This window comes from Boleophthalmus pectinirostris, unplaced genomic scaffold, assembly GCF_026225935.1.
Source record: "Boleophthalmus pectinirostris isolate CB_2022bp ecotype Guang Dong unplaced genomic scaffold, ASM2622593v1 HiC_scaffold_22, whole genome shotgun sequence".
Classification (NCBI taxonomy): domain Eukaryota; kingdom Metazoa; phylum Chordata; class Actinopteri; order Gobiiformes; family Gobiidae; genus Boleophthalmus; species Boleophthalmus pectinirostris.
This window is the reverse complement of record NW_026571190.1, coordinates 16,738,598-16,753,913: the sequence shown is the minus strand read 5'-3', so window position 1 is coordinate 16,753,913 and position 15,316 is coordinate 16,738,598. Positions and strand designations below refer to the sequence as shown.

The window sequence follows — 15,316 nt, the reverse complement described above, 5'->3', positions numbered from 1 at the left end:
ACAAACTTTTCTTGTAAGAAAAAAAAAGAAAAAGAAAGCTTCTACCAACATAAGGGATACGGTCCCATTTTGGCTTTCATGAAAAACTAACAAAAGCATACATACATACCCAGTTATATAAATTGTGCAAGAGTGGGTGATTTTTAAGTCCTTTCTTATTTGTCTGATACTTAAACCTCAACTAATACATTTAAAGATGCATTTAAATGCGTTTCTGTTGGATTGGCAAAATATCGGTAAAATCAATCTATTAATTTTTTTCCACTAACCATTCCTACTCAAAGTTGAGTCCCAGTTTACACCACATGTACACTTGCACACGCAACTATGCATATTTGAATTTGAGGAAACACATGCTCTGCTAAATTGGCTCCAACATCTTTGGGCATGCCTGCTTTAGTATTTCCAAAACTAAAGCCCAGGGGCCAAATGTAGCCCTCAGAATTTTATTTATTTATTTTTTTTGTCCTTGGGTTTCATGTTGAATTGAGCCATATTACCTTAAGAAGTACATTTTACTGCAAGCTTTTGAAAATCTGCCTTGATAATGCCAATATAAAATATTTAGCAAGTTATTTTGAGGATCTAAACATGGATAAAGGTCTGGTGGCACATTTTGACCTAGTTTGACAGTTTAATTATTCACTGCATTATCCCACCAGTCTATGGCTCTCGATTGGTCCTTCTCTTTGTGTTTTGATATGTGGTGCTCGATGAGAAAAGTTCGGGTACCCCTGTACTAAAGCAAAAAATATAACAGATTTTGAATACCAGAAATACCCACTTGGCAACAATCAATTTTAATTAAATGCTTTCTGCCTTCCTGTGGCTGCTGCTCCACTCCTCTCATTATTCTCGACCTGTTGCCATGCGCACTGAAGCCTGAGGTGACTTTTAGCAGAAGGACCGGTGCAGGCAGAGCAGGGGGCTCCCGGATCATCATTAACTCCACGAATAGGGTTTCCAGTCCTTGGCAGGTTTTGGTACAGAATAACAATCTGATTGAGAACAATGCTCGACCTCTCCCACCAATTCTTTTGGCAACATGACAGCTGTGGTTTCACTCTCCCTCCTCCTGCATTTAGACTTTAGGTGCAAGATTAATCATGATTAGAATGGATGCAAATGGCAAATGGCAATCACTGCAATAATTTATCAACCATAATTGCATCCACTAACAACAAAATAGCCTCTTATTCTGCATAAAAACTGCTATATCGAGACATATGTTCCTACATTAGTTTGTGAGTTCATATTTAGGTCTTTTGTCACTTCTTCTGGATGTGCTTAAAATGAAAACTTAGAGCAAATCACACTCCAAATCAGAATTTATTTTTAATTTCAGTATAAAAACACACAGAAAACAAAACACTTTAATCAGGTCCAGGTTATCAGCAGCAAAAACAGTGCAATCTTATGAAAACATAAATTGCTAATCTAATCGCGATCACAATGCTTACGAGAAAAATCCACATTCACATATTTTTTCCCCAAATTGTTGAACCATCTCTAACCAATTCTTACAATAAACATGGGTTATTTGGTCTATCTCTCCTCCGCTCTCTTCGTGAATTTAGACAGCAATGCAAAAGCGCAATTTTCCTCCTCTGTCCCTGTTGTACGCCTATTATTTTCTAAATACAAAGATTGCAACACTGGTTTCTTCTTAATTTCACATAGCCCCAGGGTAATAGCAATGAGAAAAAAATGAGTCCGCACTGGTGTGGTGCTAGACACGTACAGATAGGCTTGTGCACAGGCTCTGCTCAGCACTAAAACTTTAATAAGATGCATTGAGGGCTGCATGATGGGGTTTACAGAGGGGAAGCAGGAAGTGGCTGGGGAGAGGGAGGCATGTGTACCTTTCATTGCGCAGCTGAGCAGAAAATCATTACTGATGGAGCGCCATCTTCAAGGGATTTCCCCACTGTGGAGACGAATGGGCCGGGATGATGAGGTGAGGAGAGGAGCAGGAGGCAGAGGCAGCAGGAATGGACCACAGATATAGAGGGACAGTGCAGGAAGGACAGACACCAGGAAATAAAGTGATACAGCAATGGTAGTTTTTATTCCTGATGCCCTTAATGGTTCCGATTTTTTGATTGGTCTGTCTATTGCTTAGTTTCACATGACAGCTTTGAATATAACTAGCAGATGTTTTCTCTTTGTTCATCATATAAATCAACTTTGTTGTCTAGATTCCAAAATCACAACAGCAGAGCTTAACAAAATCCTCTGGGCCTAATCACATGAAGCAAATGTCACAATGTACCATGTCTTCTGTCAGCACACACTAAAGTGAAAAAATTTTTTGACAATAGATTAAAAATGTGACGGAATAACTCAATTACAAAGGCGTGTCAGTTGAAAGGACAGTATTTCAATGTTTGTGGATTTGTATTGGATATTCTCTCATACTGTAAATTGCTCATTCTAATTAACATCATATTGTATAATGTGTAAAAAGTGAAGTCAAACTATAGTGGTGGTTGAGAATGTAAATCATTTGACAGATTTCTCCCTATATTCTGTCCGTTTACAGGTGAAATGATAAGAATACAGTTCTTCAGGATGTATATGCGAAAGGAAAAAGTGATAGCCCTAAATTCACTGTCAAATTGTCACATTTATTGACATTACTATAGGCCTGTGATGATAACAAAATCTGAAGTGCTGAATGCTTATTAAAATATAGACAATACTGAAAACAAACCATTATTTATTGTAGCTCCTAAGTAATTAGTTTGTACCTATAATGAGTCAGAGAAGTTCATAATTCAACCTTCTTCAGCTCAAATCTTATCATAATACACAAATATTTCCCACTACTGCAAAGAAAAAGTACCCACAATAAATATTGACTTCCAAATGTTGTTCTAGCCATCATGTATTGAACGATAAGTCGATATAGTATTTATTGTGACATTACCGAGAGACATGGCCGGGACATTACTTACAGTGGCAACGCACTGAAGATGGTCTCCTCAACTAGTGTGTACTGCTGTTACTAAATTTTTTCCATCACCTTTATAGAATCTTTTTTTATTGCTTTGCTGTTGTGTATTATGTAAATATAGATATTTTCCATTCTATTATTTTTCCTTGCCATAAGAAACCTCTCTTTTATTCAGGAGGCCTTGGCATTGACTTTTAATGGAATACAAAACTCACATCTCTTCTATTCAATATTGCTACAGAAAGGTTCTCATACTAACTCTGCCACTGGACTTTGTGTATGCATAACAATCCACATTCTCACACCATAAACATTAAATACCAATCCGCTAGCGTGTTCAAATATGCAGCTGACCTCGGATCTCTCTCAATATGTGCATGGCAAATTGCAAGCCCACAAATATCAGTTAGAAAATCAACATTCAAGGTTTGAATCATTCCTAATTTATCCTCCTCACATCCTTGACACTTGCATGCACCAAAGATGTATTATATTATTGCTAGTCTTCTAATACTACTTTGTATTTGCTCATTAAGATCCACACACTACTTGAATTCAAAGTATATATTCCATGTTGAGGTGTTGAGACGCTCCTATCCCCCCACCCATAGCCTTGATGTTATGAGATCTACAGAGGTGGTTACATAACGGTACCGTATGCCTCTGCTGCAGAAACCTTTATAGATTTAAGAGCGCAACAGCATTACCTCAGAAAACCTCCACACATCTACTGGTGTTTTGGTAACTGTCTTGTAAAAGAGAAATGACTTAATATTGTGCTTTTGACACTTTTGCCTGCAGGACTATAGACTTAAAAAATGTCAGTTCCCAACCAATATGGTAACAGAAACAGATCAAATAGCATTTGATCTTTTAGTAAGGGAAAGCAGATCATCCACACCACAATCCACAACACGGTATGTTTTCAGTGTATTTCCCAAATTTGATGGCTAAGGGGGGTGTTTCTTGCTTGCATTTGAGATTTCTTTTGGGTCGATAATATAAAAAATTTAATTGATATATAGGATAGGTCAGGGTCAAGCCAATTATGGAGAAGAAATGAAAATGACTCTAGTGTTTAAAATATTAGGTACCTGCAATACATGATGATACAATGTATACACAATTCAAAACAATATGTAATGTTTTACTCACAAATGTTCATGTTAACAGCACATATCATTATGTCTATGGGCTTAATACTGATTTAAAGCCCTGCACCCCACTTTGACTAGACTAGACTAGAGGGTAACTTTCTCCTTAATTTCTAAATATTATGTGCATGTGAAAATACGGAAATACTAAACCAAGCACATGTCAAAATGAAGTAGCAACTGAAAAATTACAAATAGAATAGATAGAAACATTAGCAATATGTCTCCTTAGTGATGCATTTTTAGTGTTTGATGTGAGATTTATTTAAAATAAATCAATAATATAATAGCAATGTTTTATTAATAGTTAGTTCAATAGTTAATTTCTAACAGTGTCAATTTTTCATCATTCTGTAAACTTATGGAAAAATTTCTTGATCACCATGGAGATATCACATTCTGTATGTAAAATGCACTCATGTTCTGAGTGCATTCAAGAGAAGTGTTGGCTCATAACATCTCAATACGCTGGTGAACATGTGCACATACATGGCTAGCTCGACTACTTTCTCAACAAAACCCTGGTACCTCTGTACATCAGAGGATGACGCCCACCTCTACGATGAAGACTCCAACCTGGAGGCCCTGCTCTGCCCCACACCAACCGAGGGCATTCATGAGCCACATGAGACCCAACTGGTGATCATCCACGACTCCTCAAACCCTGAGGAAAGAAGTCTGGTCCAGGAACTTCCACCCCTGACGGACAGCACTCCGGTCAGTGCACCATGCGAAGCGTTGGAGTGGCAAATCAGGTCCAAGTAAGCAATTCTTTGGACCGCAAGCTTAAGACTCAGGAGAGGACTGGCAAACAAAATGACTTGGAGTTGCAAAAACTCACTAATACTCTTCAGAAGAAGGACAAGCAGTTACAAGACCAAATCAAAGCACATAAGGAGATCCGGTTCCTGTATAATTCCACAGTACAAGAGTGTCTTGGAGCTTGCCAACTCAAAAAAGTCACTACCAAAACACCAAAAAAAGCTTGGAGTTGAAGGAGCTCATAGCTACTCTTCTGAAGAAAGAGAAAGAGCTGGAAAGCCATGCTAGAGGAGGACATAAGATATCTCTACAACAATACAGAGAGAGACAATGAGAGACAATGTCCAGCTCAAACAAGAGCTGGGTAAAAAAAAAAAGTAAAGTCCATAAGAAGCTCAAAGAAAAATTTCAAGCACCTGTAATGGACACTCAAACCACCTGTATTGATGTTGGTGGAGATGTAACCAACAAAGAAAATGAGAAACTGTCCAGGAAGGTGCAGGAACTGTCCTCTGAACTCTTCTTAGCACGAGAGGAGCTGTATTTCTTGAAGCACATCCATCCGGTTGGAGTGCTAAAGCACCTCCAACCATTACCCTTTAAATGGTTTTATAAGTGTGCATTGACCTTTTATTTAGTATTTACTTATGGGCTTAATACTGATTTAAAGTAGTAAATGAAGCAAATTAATTATGTGAAGTTATTTTCAAAACCAATTTTCTTTTATGCTTGTTGTGTGGATGGCCTTTGGGGGCCCTCAACAGTGCCTCTGGACCCCACTTTGGTAATTTCTGGCCTGGATAAATAAATGAAGTTCCTTGCTTGCTAATATTTCATGTCCAACATTTTTATGTACATTGAAAGACAACAGACTAAGGGAAGATGCAGGAGTAGTGTATGATGACCTCTGCTACCTTGTTGTTAATTACAGAGGTGGAGAATAAATCAATTGTGACCATAATGTGTAATGTGTTAATTTATAGAAATGGACCAGTCAAATGTCTGTTGACACATTGAATGACTTGTTGATGTGTAAACCGTCAGGTGTGTCCGATCTTCTCCAAATGATCTGAATGTGACTGGTGGTGCAGCTGACTCACAAAATGGCCTCATGTTGCAGTACAAATCTGGCTCCTGTCACAAAGTCAGAACAGTTGTTGGATTATTCATTGCTGAAGTCGCTCCAGGATCATTGCATGGTGACATCATCTCACAGTCTGTCCCTGCAACACTCTACACACGAGTTAAACATTTGGCAAAAGTTACATCAAACACACAAAATTGAGAATATGACCACCTTAATGTTACTGATGTTGTGGCACGATCAAGACATAACAACCATCTTGACTGTAACCAGGTTAAAGACAGATTGATATGTGTAAGCACTGAGTACTACACAGGCTCTTGCTAGTCATCGGGAAAAGGTTGAACATGATGAATATTTGAAGCGTCACAACAGCAGAACACGTTTCGAAATCAAACTTTTGTTTAAGGTCCTTTATTACACAAAATGGAAAACATGGAGTTGTGTTTTGTTTCATTCATACCTGTTAAAGTAATCCTGCATTATTAGTCTGTCTACATCTCCAAAGATCAAAAAGGTCTGTTCCACCTTGTGATGTCACGAAGCAGTAGTTTTCAAGTTGACCCGTACCTTTCACCTTTTGAGTGCTTTCTGTTTGAGAAAATAACTCAGCCTTAATATACAGGGTTTATGTGTTAAACATGTGTAAATGAAACAAAACACAACTCTGGGTATGTTTTTTTTTGAGGAAACAACAGTGTAACATACACCAAAAAATATTGTAATATTGGCATTTTAAATCCAGTTGAGAGAGAAGTGCCAGATGGATTCTTGTGCCTTTGTGGACAATTGTAGGAATTCATCTTGCTTGCGGGGTTATATGAACAATATGGCAAGCCCAAGGAATGGTGATCTCTCTAGTAGCGTTACAATTATTGTGAGAGGGAACACCATGATTTTACAATATTCTTCATGATTGACATCATAACCAAATGACTGTGAACTCCATTATTAACTTTCTGTCTCACTGTCTCATAGATCACCACTCCTCTTGTGTGTGACCACCTTTTCGAAATCAAACTTTCTGAATGATAAAGTCTACACACAGTCTACACATCTATTTAGCATGAACTACTTCAACTTGTTTTAAAGGTCCTATATTATGCAACATTGACTTGTAAGCTTTAAATTATGTTATAAGATTCTTACCTCATCAGTAACACAGCTGGAGTTGTGTTTTGTTTCATTCACACGCTTGAGTAACACTTTATTAATCTGTCCACATCTCCATAGCTTAAAATTCTCTGTTTCACTCGTTAACAAGCTACCTTATCTAATCTTCCATTTAGCATAGATAGGCAATTCCAAGACTGAAATGATCCAAATAATGAAAGATGTATGGAGTTTAAAAACAGAGCAGAGCACTTCCTTTATTGCTACATGACCTCAGGAGGTGGAACAGAGTGTTTTCTATTTGAGAGAAGAATTCAGCCTAAATATGCAGGGTTGTGTGTTAAACATGTGTGAATGAAACAAAATGCAACTCCAAGTATGTTTATGATGAAGAAACAACTTTATAACATATTAGAAAATACCGTAATATGGGCCCGTTAAGCCACTTATTGGATTTTGTTTGCTAGTAGCTTGCATATCACAAGCTGTGGTCTGTCCAGGACAGAAAATATGAACTTGCCTGATATGCGCAGTCAATATGATATCAGATCTGCTTAATATTACCTGCAACAAGCTGTAGGCAAGGTCAACATGTTCAGGAAATATGTGTTAATTAGCATAATCGACCACACTTTTTGAATTTAATTGGAACTGAGTGTTGTAATGAGGTATATTTCCCTGCTGCTTTGACTGGCCTCTCTGCAACTGTGTATTTGTCTCTTATTAATATTAAAATAATGCCATTAATCATAATATATCATCATTTAAAATCTGTTGTGGCACTGAAATCCTCACTGCAACAATCTTATGTAATGTATGAGGACTTCATAAGTAAGATTAAAAACTCAAATATTTCGTAGTTTGCCTTCTTCACTGCAAGTCAAAGTGTGTATGCTCATTAGATCTTTGAGAGTTATATACTTTATGTTAGTGAAATGAAAATGCTGCTTTGAAACCTTTATTTATTTATTTTCTTCACAGAAGGAATGCTTCAGGCTCCAACACTTTCAATGTCTTAATAAACTGACAGGCAGATCTGTCTGTTCAGCTCAACAAACTTATAAAGAAATTATACAGATTGACAATTATACAGACAATTATACAGACATGAACCACTGTTCAAATGACTTCTAGAAGGGCCTGGGCACACTTTTTCATGTATTTGAGCAAAATTCATCTTGCCCTAGTAAAGAATTCCTAGTAAGTCCACTGTCTATCAATTATAAATTGTGCTAGTTGTTACCTTTACCATAATGGCACTCCATTTGTGAAAGTTGTGAAAAGCACTTACAAACTCATTGTGGTGAATGATTAGGATGCTCTGAATCCTAAAGTAAGTGAGAAAAACGTTTGAACCACTACAAACCTAAAAATTAACTAGTTCTTAAGATGGGAAAACTTAAGTATGGCACATTTAATCACTGCAGTTTTGAAATGCCTCACTTCAATATTACCGCATGTCTGTTCTTCAACTTTTTGTCAAGTTTTAACATGCTTATTTACTTATGGCAGATGTCTTTGTGGTGTCTCTTGTCTTGAGTGATATGTCTTAAAAAATTGGATTGTGATCTAATTCCTATGATGATAGGTCATTTTGATTAGATCATCACATAGTGAGCCAGTGTTTTTCTTTAACCCAAGAAGTTGACGTACAGAAGAAGAGAAAATGTACTTTAGATAGCTAATTACCCCTTAATAGCATAGAAAACATTCTAACTGCATAACTCGTGATCAAACCTAAACTCTAAATAATGCCCCGTTCTCAATTTTAGACATTTTTGGCAGGACACACTCTATGTCTTTCCAACTTAATACCTTATAGTTTCTTCCACAGAAGTTATTTGTGGTTTAACTGTATCACATTTGACTTGAAATATAAGAACTAATTAGTGCTAATTTGGCTTCCCATTATTGTGTTGGCCCTTATGGTAAATGCAATGACTGTAATTTCTATGATTGGTGCAGTAATTACTGCATTCAAATGCAGGGCATAAATTGTTACTCCTAATCACTTCTTGTTGCTGGGCAGTATGACCTCAACTGAGTGATTTGAATTACACTGTATTTGAAATTATGAATATTTTGCCTACATATTTTACTGTCAAAGTATGTAAACCTCTGTACACACTATATATGATATTCAGTGTAGAACTATTAAAGTTGTCTGTGGGTTTTGGAATGATGACTATGTTTGACTGTTGCCGTAACTAAACACACATGATACATTTTGTATGGTAAAAAAGAAAGTTGAAACCAATGAATGGAACTCTGGATTAAATGTCAAAAAATTACCGTTACCATGGAAATACACCATGTGTTTTGGCATTGGTGCAAAGCGTGCATAGTGTAGAGATAATAATAATGATACAGGAAGTTTAAAATCTAAAGAAACTGATGTTTTATAAAGTTATTTTCACCAAATTTGAATTTAGTACAAACTCATCTACAACCTTGTTTTACTACAGACAGCATAAGGGAGCAGTGCATTCACATTTGTAGTACCCTTTTAGAAAGTAGAGTGTTACACTAAAGTTCTATGCATATATTGGTTATGCGTATTTTGGTTGCTGGTTGGACCAAACAAAATATCTGCCTCTGTGTTTGTTTCATTGCAAATTTCGACCAATAATAAAGTTCAATCCAACTTTCAGTGCGATCTGTGTCGGTTGGGTTTGCAGCTCTTCAGATTAGATTTGGGACCGTGCATGACTGACAGAACTGCCCTCTTGGGAGTATAGAGTATGATTGAAGTAGTAATGAGCAGTGGAGACACTGGACCCATTGGGACCCTGAGCCCTGGTCCCTCCCTCTCCTCTTCCCATCCCAGGAGCAACGCACTCTCTCCACTTAATTTCTCCTCTCCTAATGTGCACATGTCCACTTGTGCCCCTGTGTCTCGTTCTTTATCGCTCTTATTCACTGATCCAATTAAATTTTGTCCACCTCCTGCATGCTCGTAATAATCCTTCAATTTCCTTTGTCTCTGACCTGTTTTTCCTGTGTACTTCTGTGGGCAAGCAAGGTTTTCCGGTGGTAGACAAAGCTGTAAGCCTGTACAGCCATCGTTATTGGATATGTGTAAAAATGTAGAAAATGTTTTGCATCAATAAGTAATTTTAGGGCTTTTTGAGTGCTGTCTGAGGGTAATTTGTGTGGCAAATGTATTCTTCCCACTTCAGATTACACTGTTTGCAGATCTATGCTATAATCTTGTTTCCTCATCAAAAATACACCTGGGATTGTGTTTTATTTCATTCACACATATCCTGCTTTTTTTCTCTCAAACTGAAAAAATTTGTTCCACCTTGTGATGTCATGTGGTAATAATACAGGAAGCACTCCACTGTGCATTTAAACTCCATACACCTTCACTAGAATCATTTGGATAATTTTAGAGATAAAAAGTAGCTGTTAACTTAAAAAACTACCACTATATACATGGCATCATAAGGTGGAACAGAGCATTTTGAGCATTCGAGATGAAGACAGGCTAATATTAAAGAGTTTCTCAAACATGAATGAATGAAACAAAACACAACCCCAGGTATGTTTTTGAGGAGGTAACAGCATTCTAACATAACTTGAAGAGTAAAAGTTGTGTAAAATAGGACCTTAAATATAGTCAGTAACACAAAATATTCATATCAGCTGTGCAACAATCAAGAATCCTAGTAGTTGAGTTGGGATGGACTGAAACTTGGAACAATTTTGGAATGGATTGAATTGAACTAACTAAGTGCAACAACAGCCAATATTGACACTCCTTATTTCAAATGGCTAATGTTTTGCGTAGATTATCAAGTCAGTGCTAAACCTTGTAACCTCACTACAAACTCTGCCACTTTGTTGTTGATTAGTAATTGTTAAATGATTTGTCTCAAACTGAGCCGTGGAGTTGTGTTTATGAGCCCTGACTGATTCAGCTCCTGTCCTCATGCTGTTTTCTCTCTTGTGTTTAGAGCAGCTTGGTGCACCCAGCCTCTACACGACCACATCATGGGTTTAAATGGTGCAGATCTGTTCTTTAGTGTCTGTGGTGGTCCGATCGCCCCCCCTCTGAGCTTTCTTCTTCACCATAGGGAGGAGACTGCAGTGGGGTTTGGGCGATGGCTGAGGTCCTGATGCAACTTCCCGCTGTTTCTCTCACTCTCTCTCTCTCTCTCTTGTTTACTTTGGCCCATCTGTTGTCTTCTTTTTGCACTTAATTTTCACTTCACAGTTGTAGCTCTTCAGTGGGTTTACAGTTGTTTTTCTTTTTTCAAATAAACCATAACAAACATTATCATCAAAAAATATCAAGTTAATGATATCTGACACAAACAAATCAAATTTGTATCCATCTTAGAAGATCAAGTCAACAATGCAGTGTCTAGACATGCACTTGACCTGCTTCTAAACTCAGGGACAAATGATGAAACCAGAAAGTCAATTTTACAGTGATAAACAACAACAAACATCTTTTCCAGATATCAAATCACTAAAATGTTTCTCTTATAAATTTCTAATTGTGATACAAATTTGTTGTCTTTTTCTCTATAAATACATAAACGTGTTCTTATTTTCATAGTATATATTTATTATTATCATGCAGACAAATTAAAAAGACAACATTGTGCAAAACGTGGCAATCCTCAAAGCAAATCTGAAAACAATACTAGTGATACTATACAATGCATTTGATGCTGCAGCAATGAATTCTGACTCTGCTTAAGAGATGTACAGCCTGTTCTCTTCATTGCAAGGGGCTGATGTGGGAATACTGCATACTGCATCTTTAATGTGTACTTCAAATACTTTTCAAACGAAGCCAGCGAACTCGAAGGAACATCTAAGGCTTTAGTGTGAATGAGCACCAGAGAGTGTGGCTTTCTCATAAAGACAGCTGTGACGAGTTTGCTGATTACCGGTTTTTCTGTTTAAACTTTTGGGTTCTTTGTGGGCTGTGCTGTTCTTTAAAGAGGCTCTATAAGTCACTGTGCTGCCATGTTGGATCTCATTATTCTTTAGCACAAAAGAAGATCTGAGTCGCAGCTATAGTTTACATCCCTGTTCCTGTGAGGACATTATCCCTTTTTGGAATCACGTTTCCATCCATAGTGGGATTGACTGTTGCAGAGAATCAAAAAAGTATAATCACGCAGCTCTTTTAGCATGTGAGACTCAAGTCCATGATTACTTTTCCCATCATTTAGAGAGTTGCTTGCATTCAGTTCTTCTTTAAAGGGGACATACTTTATAAGCTTTTAATTATTATTTAATTATTACTGTAGTATCCCCTTATTCCCTTCCATCATTAGCTTGCTCAAGGGTGTGTTTTGATTGATTCATGTATTAGTTATCTTGTATTGTCCTGCATCTGAGGTTTGAGCACCCAGAAAATTTCTGTTTTCACCTACCCCATATCTCCGCCCACTAGGGCTGAGTATCATTGAGAAGTTGCCGATACAATACATACATAGGCTACTCGATACATAGGCTACAATACGATACATATCTCGATACAGTGCACTTTCGATTCAATACGATATATTTCAAATTGATTTGATACGATTCACTAAAAAATAAAGGCTAATTTATGACTGTGATTATAAAAATCTTTGTTAAAACACTTCTTCTGCAAAGTGAATATGAAACATTTTAATCATCAAAACAGTGAAAATGTCAAATGCGTCGCATAAACGAGTTTCCTTCAACTAAAAAAGCAACAAAACCGTAGCTGGAACAAAAAAAATTTGCGTTCATTAAAAAAAAAAAAATCTGTGTTTAACATGTTGGGTTCAGAAGTGTAACTTAGCAATTTTTCAACAATAAAGAGGCCAAAAAAATTTATTAATATGGTGAAATGTGCTATGAAGAGGTGGGGCCTATCAGTTCTGCAAAATATTACAAAACAGTAAATCATAATATAAGTATGTAGTTAAATGCAGTTAGTTGGCGCTAAATAGCTGAAAAAAGCATAATGTCTTTTTTAAAAGGGCCCCTGAGTCTGTCTTGGCACATGAATAGCTTTTCCGGTGCCCTGTGACTAAGAGGATAGTGTTGAACCCCACAATGGAAATAAGAGGAACTCATAATTGCTGTATTGAGTTGGAACTAAACCTAAACATACTTTCTATATTCCTTCATAGACTTCTACTTCTTGCTTCAGCTTCAGTATGTTGACAACTTTATAGTCAGTCTTAGTTTACCATTGTGTGGAGGTCATACTTTGAGAGTTCAGGCTTTTCATTCACATTGTATTGAATAAGGCATTCACAGCAAGTTCACAAAGTCACGTAAGTACTGTCTGATAATTCAATGCCATTCTGTAGACACCTTTGTATCCAAGTTTGAGCTGGTATTTATTGTAACAGCAAGTATCTTCTAATATGAAAAAATACTTAATCTTATATTATATGCAGTGATTTTTTTTCGTCAGACTTTATGCCTTTGCACTCTTCTGTTTCATAAGTAGGTATTTAAATGTCTATGTGAAAAATAATAGTGTTTTGTAGGAGGCATTGAAAGCTCTTTAGTTAGTGTTTGGATAATCCCCATGGACAGGTAACAAATAAACTTGCATTCTGTCTCCACTCTTCTCTCTCTATTGAAGTTATAAGTCACTTTTCTATTACTTTATGAGTGAGGAGGTGCAGTTCTGGCCCTCTAGAGTCCTCTATAATATTCTCACTACAATATCACTGCTAATGTTTCTATACCGCTTTTATGGTAATATGCAGATTTATGTCTAGAATTATGGATGTTCCGCGGTAGGGCATTAAACTTGTCTGTCTTGATGGATTCTTACTGTGAGTGGGATATCCTCTCCACAGATCAGACCTGTAAATTGGCCTGCTTATTAATGCCATATGGTGGAATAGTCCGGATAAAGCAATGGCATGTTCATGGAGACACAAAAAGTTACATGGTGCACATTTAAATATGTAGCATTTATGTTCTGTATTATTACATACTGTATAGTTGTACCATGGGGCTGTTCTACATTTCTCTGCTTAAAAATGTATTATTTTTTGCACTTTACTTTTTATTATTGTATATTCAACCACTACATAGACATTTAGCTGTATTTAGCTTTTAATTATTTTGGTGCAATGCTGTGCTACTGTCAAAAATGAAAAACACCTCGACATTGAATAGTCCCAAATGCAAATGGGAGCTGCACAATGAAAATTGCTGAAAATCTCCAGGTCCTCTGCTTCTTAAAATGTTCCACAAAAATATTGCACAGAGGTGAGAAGACTGGTACATGAAAGTATTTTGAAACAAAAACAAAAATCAATCCAATTATTTTCTAGGTTCAAATGGTCAAAATTACAGATAACCACAGGTTTTTGAATAATGGATATAATGGTTTCCATCATAAAAGCCCCCACAAAAATATATTTATTTGAATGATTAATTGCCCTTTATTACGCAAAATTGACTCTTGTTAACTAAGCCATGTTATAATGCTGTTATCGTGCCATTACATTTTGCACAATAGAGATGATTCTAGTGAAGGGTGTGTGGAATTTAAAAACACAGTGGAGCACTTCCTGTATTACCAAATGACATCACAAGGTGGAACAGAGTGCCTTCTGTTTGAGAGGAGAACTCAGCCTAAATATGCAGGATTTGTATGTTAAACATGTGTGAATGAAACAAAACACAACTCTAGTTATATTTGTGATGACAAATTAATAGAGCATAGATCAGAAAATAGCGTAATATGGTTCCTTTAAGATTTGTTTATTTTGGCAACAAAAAAATTAGTTTTAGCATTATCCTAGTTTAGTTTATTTAATTAGTGATTTACTAAATTTTAAGCTCCTGTGTTGTTAAATATCATTATTGTTTTGGTCTAGTCTAGGTTAAACTGGAAGAATTATTGGCTGTCTTAATTGAACATCAAGCATCGTCCATCTCACCTCTGCATATTAAGTTACATTTTGTGCATTCTTTCCCTGTACAGTTTTCAGCCCCACATCTGTCAAACCGACCTGAGTTACGTCTGTTCCTGTCAGAGCTGTCTGTACATTGTAAACAGCCCACTCCTCCTTCACTGCAGACAGTAGAAAATATGACTGTGCCCCCTCCACATCCTCTGCCTGTATCGGAGCCAAAACTCACTCATCAAAGTACTCAGTGCCGCTAATGGCCTAACCTCTCATTTTTCACCTCTGTCTGATTGTCTCGCAGGTCGTAAAACGCGCCCAGCACCAGCCAAATATTTTTACAGCTTTGTCGACTCTCGAAGCATCTTCTTGT

The 15,316-nt window shown here is 36.8% G+C and overlaps 1 protein-coding gene across 8 annotated transcripts in view; it reads left to right on the top strand.

The window, feature by feature from the left end:
* The window catches only part of rptor (regulatory associated protein of MTOR, complex 1), a 199,497-nt gene that overhangs the window by 76,245 nt on the left and 107,936 nt on the right, over positions 1–15,316 (top strand). The gene's annotated exons all lie outside the window — the stretch shown is intronic.